At 32.2% G+C, this 8,924-nt stretch overlaps 1 long non-coding RNA gene across 1 annotated transcript in view; it reads right to left on the bottom strand.

Annotated features, from left to right (window-relative positions):
* Positions 1–2,350: 2,350 nt before the first annotated feature.
* Positions 2,351–8,924, bottom strand: part of LOC118762818 — a 20,144-nt gene continuing 13,570 nt past the window's right edge. Inside the window, exons 2-3 of the long non-coding RNA XR_004998567.1 lie at positions 5,464–5,467; positions 2,351–2,367 (exon numbers count right to left, since the gene is read on the bottom strand). This is a non-coding gene — a long non-coding RNA (uncharacterized LOC118762818). The remainder of the gene's footprint in view (positions 2,368–5,463; positions 5,468–8,924) is intronic.

Raw genomic sequence — 8,924 nt, forward strand, 5'->3', positions numbered from 1 at the left:
AAAGAAATTAACGCGGATTTTACAAATCCAATCTATTAGTGGTACGGTGAAAATTTGTAAGACATTCAAAAAATCTCCATGTCAGTTTCTTATGTGATAGATGCAAACACAAGTGCTCAATCGACACACAAACTCAACTGCATATTTACAAAAACAGGAAAAGTTTTGTCGCATTTTTTGCTACCGGCTTAAAATCTCTCAAGAAGAACTTAAACAAAACTCAAAAGGAAGTCATACATACATAGATACATACACATACACAGATATAAGCACCTACATATATGCGTGTACATGTATGTATAATAGAAATTAGTTGGGTGAATAGATCAGAAGAGTGAATAGTTTCAGTAGCCGAAGCAATATTTGCAGTCGTAGAGAATTTGAGAATGGGTTACATAAGTGGCACATTAGGATTAGAAATATGTTACATGTATTTATGTTTTGTGTGTGAGATTTGTTCTATACATGTAATGTAAATATATATGTGTGTGCGTGTGTGTATGAGGGTGTATATGTGAATGCGTGCGCGCGTGTGTGTGCGCGAGCGTGCATATATGTGTGTGTGTATGCTATTTATGTATGGTTTATATATGATGCATACGTGATAATTTGGATTGGTGGAGAGTAGTTTTATTGCCGGAAGTGTTGTAGAATATAGGAAATAGATTGCTGGAAGGGAAGGCAACCATCTCTAAGATAGAAGGCATGCGTGTTCGAAAAGTCGGTGAGAAGGACCTGTAGTAGTTTCATACAGATAGGTATTGTTGAAACTGAAAATAGGTAAACACAAATATAGGAAAACATCGATATATAGGCACACAGGCATGCAGTACGCGTTTGTGAGTAGGTGTACGAATTTATAGATAGAGTACAAGTTTTTATGCAGGCAGAAATGTATACATATTGTGCACCCACACACGGATTTCTCATGCACGAATGCAAACATTATAATATATGAATGCTGTGCTGAATATAAATCACATTATGTGATTATATATTATATATATGTGTATTCTTATATATATATATATATATATATATATTATATATATATATATATATAATATATATATATATATATATATATATATATATATATATATATATATACATATATATATATATATACATATACATTGTAGAAGGTTGGAAAGTAACACATGAGTTGATATGTATATGGAAAATAAGAGAAGGTAGAAAATGCTAAAATAATTTTATCATGAAAATCATTTTAGTAACGGTTCGAGTTTTTGCGACTTTTTCAACTTGGAGTAAAGCACGAAAAAGAATTAAATTGTGGAAAAATTAAATGAAATGTTTTTTTTTTAAATGTTTCCATAGCTTTCAAATGCAAGACACATTTTCTTTTTTTTTTCAGTCTGTCTCTGTCTCTCTTTTTTACTCTCATATATATACACACAGTCACACAACACACAACCACAAACACACATATATATATATATATTCAAGTTACGTAAGATATTTGAGGACATATTTATGTTTATATAAAAAACAGATATATAAAAATAGATAATAATTTTCTTTATCAAAAAATTGCTATGCGGATAAAAATAAACCATCTTTTCTATCATGTTATTCAATAAAGCCAACTTCAGCATTAACAACTGCTTCTAAATGAGATCTAAATCATCTACCTGTTCGAATCAAGTGGTCCTGGTTCATTTTGGACATTACTCTGACTAGGGCAGCTTTCAAAGTATCTTTGGAGTTATAGGAGTGTTCATTGACCTCTCTCTTTCAACAACGGTCCACATGTTATAGTCCAACGGATTGAGATCTGGGGAATTAGAAGGCCAAATGTTAGGGATTCTGTGATCATGAAAATTTTCAGCCATAAATTCCTGTGTTACTAGAGTCATGTGTGATAGTGCAGTCTTATTGAAACACATATGGCTTTCCATTGCATATACGGTTTTTCTAGGGCTTAACTTTTATTTCCAGGACCTCAATGTACGCAGCAGAGTTAACTCTAAATCGTTGTAGAAAAATGTAAGGCGGCATCACATGTTCTTAATTGCTGACAAACCCTAAAACCATGACAGCTGCAGGAAACTTTTGTATGCATAACACTTGGAACTTCAGAAGGGTCTGCACATAACTATCTGTCATTTCTTCTGTTAACTTTTTCTCAGTTGAGAAAAACCAAATGAAATCTGCTGGATTTTTCAGTTTGTAGTGATGTAGTGATTTTCTTTTGCTTTTTCTGACAAACTAACCTTTCTTCATCCTATAAGTCTTATATATACACATATATATATATATAATATATATATATATATATATATATATATATATATATATATATATATATATATATATATATATGATATGTATATATATATATATCTATATGTATGTATGTATGTATGTATGTATGTATGTATGCATGTATGTATATATATGCATATTTATATATACATATATATACATCAGTGGCGTGCGGTGACTTCCGGCGTTGGGCATGCAATGAATTTCATTGAAATTCAATATAAAAGTTTTCAAATCAATTAATAACATCTTAGGGAAGGTAGATATACAGATAAAGATGTAGATATGAACCTTAGGAACATGAGGTTGTCTGGTTCAGATGCTAACTGACCAAAACTTTGCTTATAACTGACTGCTGTAAGAAAATTTCTTTAGTTATAAGGATTAGGGTAAGGGAAGGTAAAAAATTCAAGTTAGTTGTAGAAATAGGAGGAAATTCAGGATACATAAAGGAAGTTCAGGTTGTCACTAGAGCAAGAAGTCAATTTATCTATGTGGTGACAAGAATATTAAGTCAGTGTAGAGAGTTCATTAAATTCTGAGGAACATATGAGATTGTTGATCAGATACTAACTGACCAAAACCCTACTTGCAACTGAAAGCTATGAGAATTTTTTAGTTATAGGAATTTGGGTAAGGGAAGCTATTAGAATACCGTAAAATGGATTTAAGTTAGTTGCAGAAAAAGGAGGAATTCAGAATACATAAAGGGAATTCAGGTTATCACTAGAACAAAAAGTCAGTTTTTCTATGTGGTGAGAATAAAATCTAGGTCAATGTCGAGAGGTCATTAAATTCTTTTACAAAGGGTAAGGGAAACAAACCTATCACTTAATTTATAGTAGGTATCGTATTTTATAACTGGGGGAATAGTGTTAAATTTTAAAATTAGATTAGATTTAGGGAAAGATACAATTTCAAGGTTACAGTGAAGTTTTTCTAGTCGACTATGAAAGTAAATTAAAGGTTAGTATAGTATATTTCATGTTATTATTATATTAAAAAGTTAAAGTTTGAAAATGTAGGAATACTCAAATTTTTATTTAAGATATTTAAACGTTCTAGCTGTGGAATGTATGCAAGATAATCCTAACTCTAGACGATTATTCAATAGATTTTTGTTACTTCGATACTTTAAAATTTCATAGGTTTCCATAGAACAAAGTTGACAACCTACTCTACTATTTCTATAAGGTTTTGCCCTTCTAACTATATCCCATTTTAGGTTGTATCCTATATTATTTGTTTTAAGTTCCAAAATTTTGCTAGATAGTGTAGGGCAACTCGCCTTGTGTTTTAGTCGAAAAGAGGAGAAATGGTTGTTAAGACGTCTTTTAAAATCCACAGAACATCCGAGATAAAAAAAGCTACCGTTAGAAGTTATTATAGTGCATTTATATACTACGTTTTGGACCGAACAACGACCAGATACCGGACAATTTGATCTAATCCTACAATTACACCTGGGGGGATAGTATTCAGTTTTGGAATTATTTAAGGATAGTTACCTCACATTACTGTTATTTAAAATATTATTATCATTATTATTATTAGTATTATTTTCATTTTTAGTGGTCATATTGATATCCAAATTAGGTTACCATTTATTAATCCATTTTCACCATCATTCCCATCTACCATACTTATACCTATACTACCTATATTATTGGTATTGTTATTATCATTATTTATATTTATATCGATGTTGTTATTATTATTATTATTATTATTATTATTATTATTATTATTATATTATTATTATTATTATTATTATTGTTATTTTTATTGTTATTTCTATTGTTGATGCTATTATTACAATTATTATTACTATCCTTGTTGCTACTATTCATTCTACTCCTGGCTAACTTAATGTTTTTACTATTAAGTTTAGCTACTATGGTAGACATGTTTGGGAGGATTGAATATGAGATCAGTAAGGATTTCATATATATATATATATATATATATACCAATTAAGGACTGAACACGAAAAGTGGACAGTCAACATGCTAGATATAGACGTCAAATCGCCATTCTCCACAAAAAATCTATGTTCTCAGATCAAACTCAGATCTGAGAACATAGATTTTTTGTGGAGAATGGCGATTTGACGTCTATATCTAGCATGTTGACTGTCCACTTTTCGTGTTCAGTCCTTAATTGGTATATATAAATATTTTAATCTTCGGATTCTTTCTTTAATATGCTAGACCACTGGTTCTAATTGATAAATATCAATTTTTACCCTAAATTTAATTTTATATAAAAATTAAATATATATATATATACATATATATATATATACACATATATATACATATATATATACATATATATATACACATACATATACACACATAGTGGGTCATAGTGCTAGTGCATGTATATATGTGTATATATATGTGTACATATTACATGTACTTCTATATATATACATCTACACATAAAATACAAAATACAAAGTTATATCTTGATATCGCTAGTGATAACAATACTTAAAATATATAACAGACTGGAATTGTAGGCTCGTCTCTTGCAATCTCCATCAATTGTATCTTGTCCTCCCTCTTGTATAGAAGTGTGTCTACAATCCAGCCTACCTCTACTTCAGTGGGTATATCTTTAATTTTTATCCGGGTAAACCTACGTCCCAGATATAAAGGTAAAAATAAAATATTTCCACTTTGACTCAAACCTTGCTTCTATTGTGGCGAATTTACCGCCTGTGATTAGATATCTTTGATAGTCGCACCAAGACACTTTTCGATCGTGCTTTCCTCCAGGTGTTCAAGTCTTTTTCTTTCTCTATATTGTATACTTTATAGACAATAGTATTTTCTTTAATTTAATATTTTATTTCATTTGGTGGTGTTATCCTAGATTCACCGTCTTTGTCGGTGATCAATCTGTATTTCTTCCATTTTAATTTCAATGAGTTCGCGCCCGCCGACGGCTGCAGCGAAATTCATTTTTGGACTTTCTTCTATCGAAGTCATTCTAACAAAAATGCTTCCGTGTAAACCGTGAAAATATCGTCAATTTCCCCAAACGGATACAATTCAAGGGGGAGGGTTAGAGTTTACAATTATTTAACAAATGCAACACAACAATGTTTTATTTATGAGGAACCAACAAACGTGATAACAATAGTTAAACAGTAATAATAATAACAACAAACCTTACGATGAGCCAGAAAGCAGTAATCAGTTGAAGCTTTAGTCCTTTATGTATAAGAAATAAACCAACAGCAGTATTCTATAGGAGCAGCTGTACGAGAAAACAGATATTACATACAGCCAAACTTCATATAGATACTTAATGCTAGCTAATTAGCAGATAATCTAATGTAAAAGCACAGCTCTATCTGGACTATTCCAATTTTGCACGCTAATTTTATTTTTAATTTATTCCCATTCATGTGAAACCACTTATTCAAGTTCAAGTCATTGATGCAATTTTATACCAATTGCTATTTTTACTTTTGTTATGTTACGATTATATTATACTTTAGTTTGATTTTAATTATTACTTACTACATATAATTCAATTGTTATTATTATTTTTATTGTTAAAGTGAAAGCATCTGACATAAAATAGAGAAATGTTTTTGTTTCACTTTTAACACGTAATACTGAAATAGTGGAGAAGATATGATAATGCTATGGACTCGCTCTGGGCAAGAAGTTGAACATTTTATTTTTCCCATGAAACTACATGGACCCTAAGTAAGGCATGTGTAAAATTTGAATGAAATTGGTTGCGTAGTTCTCAAGTTTTAGGGAAACACACAGACAGACACACATTCTCAGTTTTATATATATAGAGATATCTATGTTTGTAAAAGTTTGCAAATGTTTCCTAGAAGTTTATCACTTCTCGGAACTATATGCACAAGAATACATACATAAAAGAAAAGACACAAATCTGCACGTGCACTGTCTCCATATACATGACATATACACACATAGATTCAGAAATACCCTGATGATGTTGAATTCCAATGAAGGAGCCTTGGATCTAGGTTAGAAACTGGTGCTATCTCTATTCGCATAAAATCTGGAACTAAATCTGTATAAGGACATACATTCATATATACATACGTTAATACAAGTATATCTGCATGCATACAAACTGCATGTACCATATTACCACATAAAATACAATGTTTCTAAAGATAGATAAGTTTGTAGTATAGTATACATCCATATATCGGCATACACACACGCATGTCCGCGTGCACACACATGAAGTCTCTTATTCCAATTTACAGTGGCGTGTTCATAATAATTACGTACAATCCTGTGTGGGCAGGGTTTGAAGAAAGACAGTATTTCAACTGTATCACTATGCCACCGAATCTACACACTTTCACACACGCACAAGCACACAAACACACACACATACACACACACAAAGAAACAAACAAACACACACGCATACATTGATGCTAATCAATTCAAATACATACATATGCACATGTACACATGCATACGCACCAACCAAACAGAAACGTCAATAAAACAATAAGCCAAGCGTCATTCTGAAAGTTGTGGAACAAAAAAGAGGAAAAAGCTCAGCCTTCATAACAGGAATAACAACAACAACAACAACAAACAACAATTGTTACTGTAGTTGTATATATTATTGTTGCTGTTGTTGCTTCTGTTGCCCATGTTACTTTCCTTGTTATTATAAATATCACTATAATTATCAATTTATTTTCAATTATTCCGCAGTAATATAACATTCAGTGCTCTGTACTAACGCTACTATACATTTGCAGAGTAATCAATTGCATAATACACTGCCATATACTACAACACTGCTCAGTGGCACAAGCGAGTAAATACGACGACACTATCTGTCGTTTCGAGTTCTAATTCTCGTCTGTTCTACGAAACATGTATAAGTCTGGAAGCTGAGGGCCAAAACACCTGCCTGATGGGGCTTTCTCCTCTCAATAACTTTTACGTTCAAACGCTACGGTGTCCACTTCCTCTTGCGATATCTACATACACTCACATACGTATGGAGGAAGAGCTCAGGACTGAAGTCTGAAACCGAAGGTTTGTTTTATCATAGCAGCACAAGATCAAAGCTTGGCAACCAGGGCTTACCACAACAAAATAATGAACGATGGCACTGACGAGAAATGCAGAATGTGTCATGAGCAGGATGAAACAGTTTACCACATCTTCCAAGATGGCGTTGGGCTCAATCCCACTGAAACTTCAAAACTTAAGGCAACTGGAAATCCTGTGCAAGATTGATGTCTTGCAAAAAACAGCCTTATTGGGCACAGTGCATATCTTAAGGAAAATATAATCTGTCTGAAGTCCTTGTTACTTAACAGATGACTAATGACTCCGGCGCATTTTTACCAACACAGTGTTACGAGGGAATGATGATGATGATTTTATTTATTTGCCACAAGGGGGAAGAAGGGGACAGATGATGACGAACTCACTAGAGAATATTTTGCTCTCCTTCATGACAGAATGAAACTTGCGTCTCTCGTAGTTTTCATTTAGCTTTACCATCTAGTCGTTGGATATTTCAAGATATTTGCCCAGTCCAATTGTGGTTGTTTTACAAAAGATTTCAATTGAATCAAGCCTCGACCTCTTTAGGGTCTGGAAAGGAAAATATGATCTGCTCCTGCTTCTGGGTGGGGCTTCTTATTGCAAGTCAACAGCTTACAGATTTACCAGTTCATCTACCTCGTTTCGTTGATTTTCCAGTTCAACATATTGAAACTATAAATAACAATCGGAACTTCTAAAGAATTTATGACTAACACCTTGTAACGTGCATTTAACTCAGTTTTTAGGAGTGCTTTAACTCTCCTGTAACATTCCTTCCTGATCTTCTCTGTCAAGTTTGCATGCTGAATGCCAGAGATATTTGTAAGTTTACAAATCTATTCATTCCTATGTATTTATAAGTTTGTTCCGGCTCAAGCTGTTTTATAAATGTGTCAACATCTAACTCCACTGAATATGAGGTTTTAAATTCCCTTCTTTGGAAAGTGGACTCTGCACATTTATCAAGAGCAAATTCCATTCCCAAGTCATCATGCTTTCACTGTACGTAATAAACCTTCAAGGTCGTTATCGTCTTGAGACTTCCAAGCTCTTTATCGTCTTTATAATTGTATTAATAATAATGAAGATAACGTCAACAGCAATAATAATAATAATAATGATAATAATAATAATAATAATAATAATAATAATAATAATAATAATAAGAAGAAGAAGAAGAAGAAGAAGAAGAAGAAGAAGAAGAATAAGAAGAAGAAGAAGAAGAAGAAGAAGAAGAAGAAGAAGATGAACAACAACAACAACAACAACAGAAGCAACAAAAACAACATCAATAACAACAACATGTCAATGTGGAATACGAATCTCCAGTTATACCAATCTAATGGAGTACTGACCACAAAAAATATAGTGCCTAGAGTAGAAAAGATTATATTTTCACAGAAGAATAAAAAGGTAAACGTTAGATGCGGATCGATTTGAAGTCAGAAAGTTAGGTTGTTCGTAAAGCTATAAAGATTCTCTGAATGTCCTTCACACACGTACGAATAGAATGAATAAAACTACTAGAAAGCCAGTTCACTAAACGCTCGA

This window comes from Octopus sinensis, linkage group LG3 (genome assembly GCF_006345805.1).
Source record: "Octopus sinensis linkage group LG3, ASM634580v1, whole genome shotgun sequence".
Taxonomy (NCBI): Eukaryota; Metazoa; Mollusca; class Cephalopoda; order Octopoda; family Octopodidae; genus Octopus; species Octopus sinensis.